This window comes from Jaculus jaculus, chromosome 6, assembly GCF_020740685.1.
Source record: "Jaculus jaculus isolate mJacJac1 chromosome 6, mJacJac1.mat.Y.cur, whole genome shotgun sequence".
NCBI classification, from domain to species: domain Eukaryota; kingdom Metazoa; phylum Chordata; class Mammalia; order Rodentia; family Dipodidae; genus Jaculus; species Jaculus jaculus.
The window spans coordinates 45507982-45521807 of NC_059107.1; the positions used below are offsets into that span (position 1 = coordinate 45507982).

General features: G+C 45.6%; 1 protein-coding gene across 1 annotated transcript in view; it reads left to right on the forward strand.

Moving 5' to 3' along the window:
* Positions 1-2351: 2351 nt before the first annotated feature.
* Positions 2352-13826, forward strand: part of Capg (capping actin protein, gelsolin like) — a 36536-nt gene continuing 25061 nt past the window's right edge. The window contains exon 1 of the mRNA XM_045153079.1: positions 2352-2678. The gene's annotated coding sequence lies outside the window, so the exon portion shown is untranslated. The remainder of the gene's footprint in view (positions 2679-13826) is intronic.

The window sequence follows — 13826 nt, forward strand, 5'->3', positions numbered from 1 at the left end:
AATTCTACTCTATTTATTTATGTTTGAGAGAGGGTCTCATTCTAGCCCAGAAATATGTGCACCACCATTCCCTGCTTAGAAAAATTCTAATAGAAGCCAGATGTGGAGGTAGAAGTAGAAGGATCACTTGTGAGTTCCAGGCCAGCCTGAGACTACAGTCATGAATTCCAAGTCAGCCTGGGTTAGAGTGAGACCCTACCTTGCAGAAAGAAAGAAAAAGAAAGAAGGAAGGAAACAAACAAACATACATACATATATACATACATACATTCATTCTAGTACTGGAGAGATGGCTTAGCTGTTAAGACGCTTGTCTGCAAAGCCAAAGGACCCAGGTTTGATTCCGTAGGATCCACATAAGCCAGATGCACAAGGTGGTGCATGTGTCTGGAGTTTGGCTGCAGTGGCTGAAGGCCGTGGGGCGCCCATTCTTTCTCTCTCTCTCTCTCTCTCAAATAAAATAAATTTAAAAAGAGAAATTCTAATAGTGAGAGATTGTCCTCGTAGAGTGCAGGGACTCAAACAACTACTGTTCTGGTACCTACCTACACCTCTAGGGGGACAGGACTACTTAAGAGACTCATGAGACGTCTCAAGCACTTGCTATGCAAGTGTCAGTACCTGATTCCAGACCCCACGTAAAAACTGGGCTTTGTGGAGGGTTTCTGTAACCTCTGCACACCTACACGAATCTCCTGAAGTTCATGGACTACACAGATCAGTGAACAGTGAGAGGCCCAGTTTTAAATGAAGTAGAAAAGGTGAGGATCGACACCCAAAAGTTGTTCTCTGACCTCCACATAAACACACCATAGCAAGAGTGCACTCACACGCACACACACACACACCCCTTAAAATGCTGGTTGCTTTTTTATTTTATTTTATTTTATTTAGGTAGGGTTTCACTCTAGCCAAGGCAGACCTGGAATTCACTATGTAGTCTCAAATGGCCTCGAATTGACAGCAATCCTTCTACCTCTGCTTCCCAAGCACTGGGATTAAAGGCATGTACCACCACGTTCACCCCTCTCCCTGCTCTTTAAAAAAAATTATTTAGGGCTGGAGAGATGGCTTAGCGGTTAAGCGCTTGCCTGTGAAGCCTAAGGACCCCGGTTCGAGGCTCGGTTCCCCAGGTCCCACGTTAGCCAGATGCACAAGGGGGCTCACGCGTCTGGAGTTCGTTTGCAGAGGCTGGAAGCCCTGGCGCACCCATTCTCTCTCTCCCTCTATCTGCCTTTCTGTGTCTGTCGCCCTCAAATAAATAAATAAATAAATAAAATTATTTATATTTATTTATTTGAGAGAGAGAATGAATGGGCATGCCAGAGCCTTCAGCCACTGCAAATGAACTCCGGATGCGTGCGCCACCATGTAGCATCTGGACTATGTGGGTCCTGGAAAATCGAACCTGGGTCCTTTAGCTTTGCAAGCAAACACCTTCACCACCAAGCCATTGTTCCAGCCCGCCCGCCTTCCTTCCTTCTTTCTTTCTTAAGTTTAGAAAACTGCTATTAGAATTTAAGAAAAAGAAGGAAGGCAAAGCTCCTATACAGTGGGACAGAGGTTCTGGAAATGAAAAAGCCCATGGTTGCCTTTTTGTTTGTTATTTCTTTCTTTCTTTCTTTTTTTTAAATTAATTATTTATTTATTTGAGAGCGACAGACACAGAAAGACAGATATAGGGAGAGAGAGAGAATGGGCGCGCCAGGGCTTCCAGCCTCTGCAAACGAACTCCAGACGCGTGCGCCCCCTTGTGCATCTGGCTAACGTGGGACCTGGGGAACCGAGCCTCGAACCGGGGCCTTAGGCTTCACAGGCAAGCGCTTAACCGCTAAGCCATCTCTCCAGCCTTTTTTTTTTTTTTTTTTTTTTGAGATAGGGTTTTACTATAAGGCCCAAGCCGGTCTTAAACTCATGATACTCCTATCTCAGAAAAATAAGTCTTTTAGAGAAATTTCCAGGCAGGGCTGGAGAGATGGTTTAGGTTAAGCGCTTGCCTGTGAAGCCTAAGTACCCCTCCAGGACCCACGTTAGCCAGATGCACAAGAGGGCACTCGCGTCTGGAGTTACTTTGCACTGGCTGGAGGCCCCGGCGCGCCCATTCATTCTCTCTCTTTCTCTCTGCCTCTTTCTCTCTCTGTCTGTCGCTCTCAAATAAATAAATAAATAAATATATCAAAAAAAAAAATTGCCAGGCAGGGATGGACACGCTTAGCGACCAGCAACCAGTTACTGTGATTTTCCTTCTTGCTACCAAGAGAATCCGGGCAGCCTACTTTGAATCTCTTCTGAAGTTGTTTCTGTTTCAAGACTAAATAGAATATATCCAGGAAGTAGCTGGTTTCAACCTAACTAACTGCAGAATCTCAGTTGAACCACAGGGCCACGGCTATGCCTTCAGAGCTCACGTACCTACCTGGATGGCCAGGCTGGTGGCAGTACCCGCGCAGATCGGAAGTGTAAAAACTCAAAACGGGGTTGGAGACAGAAAGTCCACCATGTTCCTGGCCACTGTGGTGTCAGTGCTCAGATACAGGTGTAACCTGAGCCCTCACATGGGAGCCAGAAATCAGCTGAGGAGGCCTCTGGAGAGAGCTGCTCTAGCCACGGCGGTGGATGAAGTGGGGCTTCAGCGCAGCTCATCCGCCCAACAGGCTGGTTTGCACTGAAGTCTTTGGGTAAGTCCCTCCCCGCTTTTTTCTAGCACCTCGAGAGTCTTCTTGGGCAACCTGGGGAGTTAAGACCAGAGTTAACACAGGTGGGCTGGGCGCCAGAACCCTTTGCGAGGATGCTCAGTACCTTCGTTAGGACCTCAAGGCAGCCCGTCCTCCTCGTCTCGCAATGCACGTGAAGCTGGTGTGGGGCACGGGACAAACGCCTACCCACCCACATCTGGGAACACGGACTCGAGCCTTGCGCGGGCTTCTCCTGGAGACTTGCAGGCCACTCGAGGGCTGCAACAGGCTCAGTCCTGCCTTGGAGGCTGAGCTACTGCAGGCAGCTGGGAAGGGCGCGCGCGGGAGGTGCGCTCGGAGCCCCTCGATCGCGGGCCCAGGCCCCCTCCATCACCCCGCCCCTGCAGCCTCGCTCTCCCGGCCGACGGGCGGGCGTTCGCGGAGGCGGGCGGACCAGCCCCTCCTGGGGTCAGCCCTGGGTGCGGGGCGGCAGCGCCAGGCCCGCGAGGGGACGACACCCCCTCCTCCACAGCCAGCGGCGCCCCCAGCCCACAAGGAGGGCTACACCGCGCCCCACGCCACCCCGGGAGGAGTGGATCGCGGGCAACGCCCCGCCCCGTGGTCCGCTGCCTTCTGGGATTTGTAGTTCCCGGCGGCGGAGCGCGGACGTGTGTGCGTGGGTCTGTCCCGAGACCTCGTCCCGGAGGCGCTGTGGACGAGGGCGGAGACGACTCCAGCCCGGACGTGTTTGCATGCGCTCCGCCCGCGCGCGGGGAGATCGCTCCCACGCACGGCGTGACTCTCCTCAGTTCTGGCTCCCACCCGCTCCGGGGGCGGTGCACCAGCTCTGGTCAGGGTCCCCTGGGACTCTCTCCTCCCACCTGGTGATATGTACACCTGCGGAACTCGCAGACAGATAAAGGGGGGAGCCGGAGCTGGCGGTGGCGCGCGCCTGTAATCCCTGAACTCGGGAGTCAGAGGTAGGATAGCCTTGAGCTCTAGGCCACCCAGAGAATATAGTAGTGTATTCCAAGTCAGCCTGGGCTAGTGAGACCCTACCTCAAAATAAATAAAAGTGGGGATCCATCTGGTTTTGTTGTTGTTGTTGTTGTTTATTTCTATTTACTTATTTGAGAGCGACAGAGAAAGAGATTTATTTATTTCAGTGCAACAGAGAGAAAGAGGCAGAGAGAGAGAAATTGAATGGGTGCGCCAAGGCCTCCAGCCACTGCAAAAGAACTTCAGATGCATGCGCCACCTTGTGCATCTGGCTAAAGTGGGTCCTGGGGGATCCTGGGAAACTGGTGTCCTTAGTCCTCACAAGCAAGTGCTTAACCGCTAAGCCATCTCTCCAGCCGGGGATCCATCTTTTTTGAGAGAGACCTTGGTCTGGAGATTGAACCAGGCTTGCATGGCAAGGATGAATTAGCCCACGGTATGAGGCCCGTTCACTTGTTGAGTCTGTAATCAGCAATGTTTTAAAATAACGAACAGGCCTGCCCAAGACTGGCTGAGTACATTAGGACTCAGCACCTTAAAGGGTTGACTACCCAGTGTGGGGGTGCAAGCCTTTACTCCCAGCACTCCAAAGGCTGACTGAGTAAAGGGATTGCCATGAGTTCAAGGCCAGCCTGGTGTCAAAGTGAGTTCCAGGTAAACCTAGGTTAGAGTGAGACCTTATTTCGAAAAACAAAACAAAACATGCCAGTGTAGTGTCACATGTCTTTAATCCCAGCAGAGGTAGGAGGATCGCCGTGAGTTCGAGGCCACCCTGAGACTACATAGTGAATTCCAGGTCAGCGTGGGCCAGAGCGAGACCCTACCTTGAAAAAACAAAAAACAAAAATCAACACTCACTCCCCCACACTCCGGAAAAAAAAAAATCCCACAGGGTTGACTGTAAAATATTTGTCAAATTGTCAACTCTACAGAGGAAAGTCCAGGGAGGTCTTTCATGACCAATAAAACATGTGGGAAAGACTACGGTTTGCTTTTAGTACATTAAAATAATTTTTTTTTTTTTGAGGTAAAGTCTTACTCTAGCTCAAGCTGACCTAGAAATCAGTCTCAGGGTAGCCTTGAACTCACAGTGATACTCCTACCTCCTGCCTCCTGAGTGCTGGGATTAAAGGTGTGCACCACCATGCCTAGCTTAAAAAAAAAAAAAATGTTTTTTTAAGACAGGGTCTTACTCTAGCCCCGGGCTGACCTGGAACTCACTCTGTAGTCCCAGGCTGGCCTTAAATTTACAATGACCCAGCTACCTGTCTGCCTCTAGAGTGCTGGGATTAAAAGATGTATGCCACTATGTCCCACCCAGATGCTTGTTCCAGTTCTTTTTTTTTTTTGGTTCTTGTTTGAAGGAAGTCTTGCTCTAGCCCAAGCTGACCTGGAATCTGGAATTAGTGTCAGGCTGGCCTCAAACAAACAATCCTGTGCCTCCCAAATGCTGGGATGAAAGGTGTGTGCCACCATGCTTGGATACTTCTTTTAAATATATTTTTAATTTTTTGTTTATTTTTATTTATTTATTTGAGAGTGACAGACAGAGAAAGAGGCAGATAGAATGGGCATGCCAGGGCCTCCAGCCACTGCAAATGAACTCCAGATGTATGCACCACCTGGGCATCTGATTTACGTGGGTCCTGGGGAATTGAGCCTCGAACTAGGGTCCTTAGGCTTCACAGGCAAACACTTAACCACTAAGCCATCTCTCCAGCCCTACTATTTTGTTTTTAATTTGCTTGCAAGCAAATTAAAAAAGAGAGACAGAGAAAGCGAGAAAGAGACAGGGAAAGAGAGAGAGAGAATGAGTGCACCAGGGCCTCCAGCCACTGCAAAGGAACTCCAGATGCATGCACCACTTTGTATATATGGCTATACAGGGGTACTGGGGAATGGAACCTGGGTCGTTAGGCTCTGCAGGTAATCACCTTAACTACTGAGCAATCTCCCCAACCCTGTTCCACTTTTTGCATGTGGCTTTTTATGTGGGTTCTAGGGATCAAACCTAGGCTGCAAGGTTTGCCAGGAAGCATCTTTTTGTTTTATTTATTTATTTATTTTTGAGGTAGAGTCTCATTACAGCTCAGGCTGACCTGGAATTCACTATGTAGTCTCAGGGTGGCCTCAAACTCACGGTGATCCTCCTACCTCTGCCTCCCAAGTGCTAGGATTAAAGGCGTGCACTACCACACCCAGCTAATAAGCATCTTTTTAAAAAAATTATTTGAGAGAGCGTGAGAAAGAAAGGTAGAGAGAGAGAGTATGGATGTGCCAGGCCTCTAGCCACTGCAAAGGAACTCCAAATGCATGTGCCATCTTGTGCATCTGGCTTCACGTGGGTACTTGAGTTCTATTTATTTTTTTATTTTTATTTATTATTATTGGATTTTCCAGGTAGGGTCTCACTATATCCCAGGATGACCTGGAATTCACTATGGAGTCTCAGGGTGGCCTCAAACTCATAGTGATCCTCCTACTTCTGCCTCCCGAGTGCTGGGATAGTTTTTATTTATTTTCGAGCTAGGGTCTCACTCTGGCCCTGGATGATTTGGAATTCACTATGTAGTCTCAGGGTGGCCTCGAACTCATAGTGATCCTCTTACCTCTGCCTCCTGAGTGCTGGGATTAAAGGCATGCATCACCATGCCCAGCTATGTGGGTACTTGAGAATCAAACTCAGGTCCTTAGGCTTTTGCAGGCAACTGCCTTAACCGCTGAGCCATCTCTCCAGCCCAACAAGCATCTTTAATCACTGAGCCAGCTCTTAATTTTTTTTTTCAAGGTAGGGCCTCACTCTAGCTCAGGATGACCTGGAATTCACTGTATAGTCTCAGGGTGGCCTCAAAGTCACAGCGATCCTCCTACCTCTGCCTTCCAAGTGTTGGGATATAAGGTGTGTGCCACCATAGAAGGTTTAAATTTTTTTTTTCATTTTTTGGTTTTGCAAGGTAGGGTCTCACTCTAGCCCAGGCTGACCTGGAATTCACTGTGTAATCTCAGGGTGGCCTTGAACCCATGGCAGTCCTCCTACCTCTGCCTCCTGAGTGCTGGGATTAAAAGTACGTGTCTCCACACCCGGCTAAAGAAATATTTTTATTTGCAAGAAGAGAGAGAATATAAATGTGCATGGTACCAGGGCCTCTTGTCATTGCAATTAAATTCCAGAAACATGTGCCATTTTGTGCATCTGGCTTTGGGTAGGTAGTGGACTAGGGATTAAACCTGGGTCAACAGGCTTTTCAAACAAGCAAGCACCTTTAATTATTGACCCATCTCTCCAGCCCATGTGTTTGTTTTAGTTAGTTTATTTGAGAGGGAGAGAGAGAATGCACTCCCCAGGGCCTCTAGCCACTGCAATATGTATAATTTATTTATTTATATTTAAGGGTGAGGGAAAAAGAGAGAATGGGCACACCAGGGCCTCCAGCCACTGCAAACAAATTCTAGATGCATGTGTCACCCTGTGCATCTGGCTTTACATGGGGACTGGGAAATAAAACTGTAGTCATCAGCTTTGCAGGCAAGCACCTGAGTCATCTAGTTAAGGTCTAGTTAAGGTCTAGTCATCATAGTTAAGGTGCTTACTTGCAGAGCCTAACGACCCAGGTTCCATTCCCCAGTACCCCAGTACCCCAGTACTGAGCCATCTCTTCAGCCCACAATTCTCCAGCTTCTGCCTCAGGACTGAGTGCTGGGATTATAGATGCTTACAGCCAGGCCTGGCTTCTGTGTGGGCTCTAGGGATCAAATTCAGGTTGGTTGGTTTGATTGTTTGTTTTTGTTTTTTTGAGATAGGGTTTCACTCTAGCCCAGGCTGACCTGGAATTCACTATGTATTCTCAGGGGTGGCCTTGAACTCACAGTGATACTCCTGCCTCTGCCTCCCGAGTGCTGGGATTAAAAGTAAACACAGAAGCAAAGAGAAATGTGACTCTTTAGATTTTAAACTACAGATGGACTTAGTTTAAGGGAGTGGGAATAACAGATTTGGTGCTAAATTAATTGGAAATTGACCACATTAACAATAGTACAACCAGCCTGGAGCTGTTTACCTGGGAGAGCTGGGATTGCTTGTGAAGGAATATTGCGGGAAAAGCCCTGTGTCATTATCATGGGGTCACTTTCATAGTCATGGCCGCTGTGCTCTGTAGGTTAGCTAGGAATTAGAGTTGGCCCAGCTCACAGTGCTTTGTTTAAACTCTTTCTGGCCCACAGTGACTTGTGCTAACTGCTGGGACCCTCTGAAGTTACCCTCCACTACAGCCAAGGAGCAAGAAGAAACACTGTTGCGGGAGAAAAGGCAGAGTGCCAGGCAGTCAAGGGTGTAAACTTGTTTACTACATTTTTTTTCTTCAAATTAAATTCTAGACTGTCTTTCCTTTTTAATTGTTTTTCTCCTTAGGCCAAATTTATCTTTTTTGCAACTTATTTTCACCTTCCCACCTCAAAAATCTGAACGTTTAGGGTTCATAAAGTTTGAGTGACGCTGACAAGCTGTCACGGCTCCCGTTACTTAGTTGGCTCAGACCACTTTCAGGACAAAGTGCCTGCTTTGCCCTTCCAGTGCTGGAAGTCATATTGACCATTTACCATGAAGCTCATGAAACTAGAGAACGTGCTTTAACCAGCATTTAACTTTACAGCTTCGTGTGTAAGTTCCTTGTAGTCCCACAGAGCATACGGCAAGGGCCAAGAAGCGAAATGCTTAATCTAACAAATGACCATGAAGATTAGGTCTTGTGTCCGTCTTTAAATGCATGGGCTTAGAATCTTTGAGAGACTTAATGTGCAGAGAGGTGGACACGAAGAGGCCAGACCTGAACCAAAGATGCTCCCGTACAACGTTCTGTCCTTCCTCCTTTAGAAACATCTTCACGCCGGGGTTAGGACCATGCCGTCCTGGAGCGTGCGGAAGGACGCTGTTGGTCTCTTTCTGCCTCCACGTACAAAAGCTAATGGCAGAGGCAAGATGTTTGACACAATCAGATGAATAACATACTTGGAAACAGAACTTGAGAGTAAATAGTATCTTACGGTTCTTGGAGAGCCATGCCCTTTTCCGGGTTGGACAAAGGCCATGGGACTGTGCTAAACCAATCAAACCTTACTAGCAACTCTTTAGATTCTGACTTAGCCGGAGCTTCTGGCCTTTCCAGAGCCTCTTCGCAGCGGCTAATGTTGATTTTGATCTTTTTTCTCCTTTGTGTGATTATCACAGATGACCACTTTTGTTTTATTGATGACTGTGTGAGACTTTTAATACATAAATGAACGGGTAGTAGCACCTCTTTATTTCTAAAAATTTGAAGAAAAGAGCCACCTCATATTCATAGGGTGTATATTTTGTGAGTGTGTGAGCATCTAGTTGAAAATAAGAACATTATGAAGTAAAGTTCTCGTTTTATTTTTCCGTAGCAGCTAACGTATAAAGACACTGAAACCCACACCAAAGCTTGTGGGGATGAGGATCCTTTTTCTTTTCTTTTCTTCCTCCTTCTCTCCAGTAGTCAGTCCCCCAGATTTTGCAGTTCACACTCAGTATTCTTCATGCTGTGAGTTACTTCCACCTTTGCTTCCAGCCTTTGGGACGGTGGGTATTGAAAACCAGGAACTCTTGGTTTATCCGCACGAGACAAGCTGCTGGTGGACTCCATGAGCCCTCTGGTTTTCCAGCTCAACCTCTGATAAAGTGACTGACAGCCACGCTGGCCGCTCTGCCTAGTCAGCGCTCAGGTTATCTTCAGGGAAGGTGTGGCGCCATCGTTTATTTCATTACCAGGATGTGTGAGGCGAAGACAAACCAAATACCTTTCACAGATTAACTCTACCTACATCATCTTGGGTAACACTAGAGTGCTGAGATCTTGGGGAACACACAGCAAGGATCACATACAAGAGAGACTCGGTGTTTATAAGCCGGTGACAGGTCATATTCGGTGTCATAGTGTTTGCCATAGGTAGGTACAAACTTCTTGAGCTTTTCATATCAAACTCTTATTGAATAGATACTAAAAATAGATTGACGGATGTATTTTAGTAGCAGATGAGGCAGTTAGTTTTAGAGTGAATTTTTCCACAATTGGTTTTATTTCCAGGTGTAACAAGAAAGTTTTGTTCTTAAGACATTTTCAAATGACAGTTTTAAAGTAGTGAGCATGTGCGTCATTGGCTTCCAAAGAGGCAGAAGCAGCTGGATTTGTGGCACGTGCTTTATCTCATGTTCTGTAGGAGGACTGCCTCTTTCTCTTCTCAGTCTTAACCCCAGCCGGGCAGGTGGGGGGTTCTCTAGGAGGCAGTGCCTGAGCTTTTCTTTGGGGAAGGGGCAGGAGTGAATGTTTGGGGAATGGGAGAGAAGCAGGGAAAGGAAATGGAAGTGTGAGTGGGTGTCAGATTGTGTCAGAAATTCACCATCACCCTTCCCTCACGTCTAGCAGTGACAGGTGTTGGATGTCGTTTATTCACGACTGCATAGTGAGTTCCAGGTCAGCCTGGGCTAGAGCAAGACTCTACCTCAAAACCACCCTCCCCTACCCAGCCCCATCCCTCCAAAAATAAAAAAAAATAATAATAATAAAAAAAAGGGCCTGGAGAGATGGCTTAGCAGTTAAGGCATTTGCCTGCAAAGCCAAAGGATCCGGTTCGACTCTCCAGGACCCATGTAAGCCAGATGCACAAGGAGGCCCCTGCATCTGGAGTTCATTTGCAGTAGCTAGATGCCCTGGCATGCCCATTCTCTTTCTCTCTCTCAAATAAATAAATAAAATATATTTTAAAAAACCACAGAGTTCAAAGCCAGCCTAGGCTACATAATGAGGCCCTGTATGGAAAAATAAATAAATAAATAAAAATAAAAATAAAATTCTGAATCTTGGGCTGTATTCAGAAAATATGGCTACTTAGACAGCTGACCATTTCTCAAGGTCTATGAAATGCCCTAAAAAATTAATTTGCTGTCCAAGCTTAATGACCACAGCAATGCCTTCAGCAGTATCTTGGGGAGTTTTGATGCTGGAGTTAAGTATTGCAACAGTTTCCTGTCATTTCCTCAACAAAAGGAAGTTGCGGCTCAGCCTCCACTGTGAGTCTGGATTAGAGTCGAATGAGCTAGAAGTGACTGTCTTAAATTAGGCCCCCATTTTACCAATGGGGAACTCAGGCCCAGAAAGGGCCACATGTCAGGCAGATAAAATTCAGGTCAGGCCAGATGTGGTAGCTCTTGCCTGTAATCTCAGGAGGAATCTGGAGAACTAGGCTAGAGGTCTATCTGGGTTACATAGTAAATTCCAGGCCAGCCTGGCTTAAATAGACCCTGTCTTAACGTGCGCCCATTCTCTCTCTCTCCCTCTACCTGTCTTTCTCTCTGTCTCTGTCACTCTCAAATAAATAAATAAATAAAAATTTAAAAAAAAAAAAAAACGTGGACCTGGGGCTTGGACCTGTGAAAGGGGGGCCAATTTCTGCCATTATGGAACTTCCCCTGGATCTGTAAATTTCAAATAAATTCCCTTCCTCTCATTAAAAAAAAAAAAAAGATCCAGGCGTGGTGGCGCATGCCTTTAATCCCAGCACTTGGGAGGCAGAGGTAGGAGGATCTCTGTGAGTTCAAGGCCTCCCTGAGACATCATAGTGAATTCCAGGTCAGCCTGAGCTACAATGAGACCCTACCTCAAAAAAAAAAAAAGGCTGGGGCATGCCTTAGCGGTTAAGACGCTTGCCTACAAAGCCAAAGGACCCAGGTTCAATTCCCCAGGACCCATGAAGGTGGCACGGCACATGAGTCTGAAGTTCATTTGCAGTGGCTGGGTTTCCTTCTTTCTTTCTTTCTTTCTTTCTTTCTTTCTTTCTTTCTTGTTTGTTTGCTTTTCAGAGGCAGGGTCTCACTCTATCCTATGTAGTCTCAGCATGGCCTCAAACTCATGGAGATCCTCCTACCTCTGCTTCCCAAGTGCTAGGATTAAAGTCATGTGCCACCACGCCTGGCTCCATTCTCTACCCACCCCCTTTCTCTCTCTGTGTTAAATAAGTTTAAAAAGAAATAACAAAAAAATAAATGTAGGCAATTACCTCTGAAGGACACAGAAGATTGTCTCTGCTAACCTACAAAACAAAGATAGCATTTATCATCTTGGCATTGGAGGCTAGCTGGGCACACAGAAGTGATAGCTGATGCCTAGGAATGACATTCCCCAGGGAGAGAGTTTGGGATTGGGACAGCCATTAAGGATAAAGTTAGCTGAAGGTTTGTTTTGTTTTGGTCTGGTTTTTGTTTTTTTGAGGTAGGGTCTCACTCTAGCCCAGGCTGACCTGGAATTCACTATGTAGTCTCAGGGTGGTCTTGAACTCACAGAGATTGTCCTACCTCTGCCTCCCAAGTGCTGGGATTAAAGGTGTGCACCACCATGCCCACCTAAGGGTTTTTTATTTTGTTTTTGTTTAATAAAAATTAAATGCTTTGATTAAATTAAAGAAGTTTCTATTCCTTATTTGCTAAGCTTTTTGTTGTTGTTTTGTTTTTTCTAGGTAATGTCTCACTCTAGTCCAGGATGACCTGGAATTCATTATGTAGTCTCAGGGTGGCCTCAAACTCATGGCGATCCTCCTACCTGTGCCTCCCAAGTGCTGGGATCAAAGGTGTGTTCCATCAAGCTGGGTTGTTTTTCTTTTTTGTGGCATTAGGGAGGAAATCCAGGACTGGGTAAGCATACTACCATTGAGCTTCATGCTCTGATCCTACAGAAAGGGTTTTGTTGTTGTTTGTTTGTTTATTTTATTTATTTTTCCTTATCCAAATCAAAGATTTTATTGAAAAGAAAAGTTACAAATAAGGACAATTCACAGTTGAGAAAAAGAAAACCAGAAGGGGTCTATTGTCTTCAGTAAATTTTGAATACAAAAAAAGATGTAGACCAGGAAAACACTTTGTGGCCTAGTGTACTAAGTCCCATGATAAACACACATATCAGTGTGTCTCCATCAAGTGAAACTTAATCACTCTTTACAGGTTAGAGAGGAAAGGCAGCTTTTAGTGTGGTTAGGCCAAGTATCATCAACGCCATGAAGCAAGCCTATTAGTTGTAATAGCTTCTATAAAATACCACAGTGAGATTGCAATAATCCTAGAAAATGGACTACAAATCCCAGCTATGCTCAAGCAAGCAGTGAACCAAAAATAAAAATAGGTGAAATTGAGCCAAGAACTAGAGAGCATTCGTCTAGATTCATGATTGGTAAGACAAAGTGCATAGGCCAAGGTTTTAAAGTGACTTATTTAAATCTAAACAACAGTTATTACACAAAAGAACAGTCATGTAATTCAGAAAAAAAAAACATGATTTTTTTTCCTCCAAGACATAGCATACAAAGAAAGACTTATGTACAATGACTAAACACCACATGATTGTACTTTTCAATAGGTAAAGAGACTCGAAGTTGCATTGTGTGATTTTTTTTTTAATTTATTTATTTGGGAGCTACAGACAGAGAGAGGGAGACAGAGAGAGAGATTGGAAGAGAATGGGCGCTCCAGGGCTTCCAACCTCTGCAAACGAACTCCAGATGTGTGCCCCCCCTTGTGCATCTGGCTAATGTGGGTCCTGGGGAATCGAGCCTGGAACCAGGGTTCTTCGGCTTCACAGGCAAGTGCTTAACCACTAAGCCATTTCTCCAGCCCCGCATTGTGTGATTTTTAATCCTCCCATTTAGATAAGCAATCTAAAGGGGAGGTCATATATTCCTGCTTAATATATCCTAAAATACTTCACACAGTAACAGCTTTGGGTAAAAGCAATGTCAGCTTTGAAGTTTCTTTTTCATATCTAATTTAGCCATTAGCTGCTGATTTTACAGTCAAACCATATATTACAAAAACACAAATCTTAAATCATATCAACTTCATCAGTGATTGGAACTTGATAAAAATATTAAGTATAACTATTTAAGAGAAGTAAAATGGCTTGAACAAGTACGATGTCTAAATGATACCATCAACAGGGATGTTACATCTCCTCCCTGATTGGTGAAAATGAGCTCATGTATTTCTGAAATTCAGTGATACACAATGGTCTGACAATCAAAGAATAAGCAAGCAGCTCTCACTTTTGGAAATGACAATGAGTCAGTCACACAGTATTTGTTAAATTACCAGGT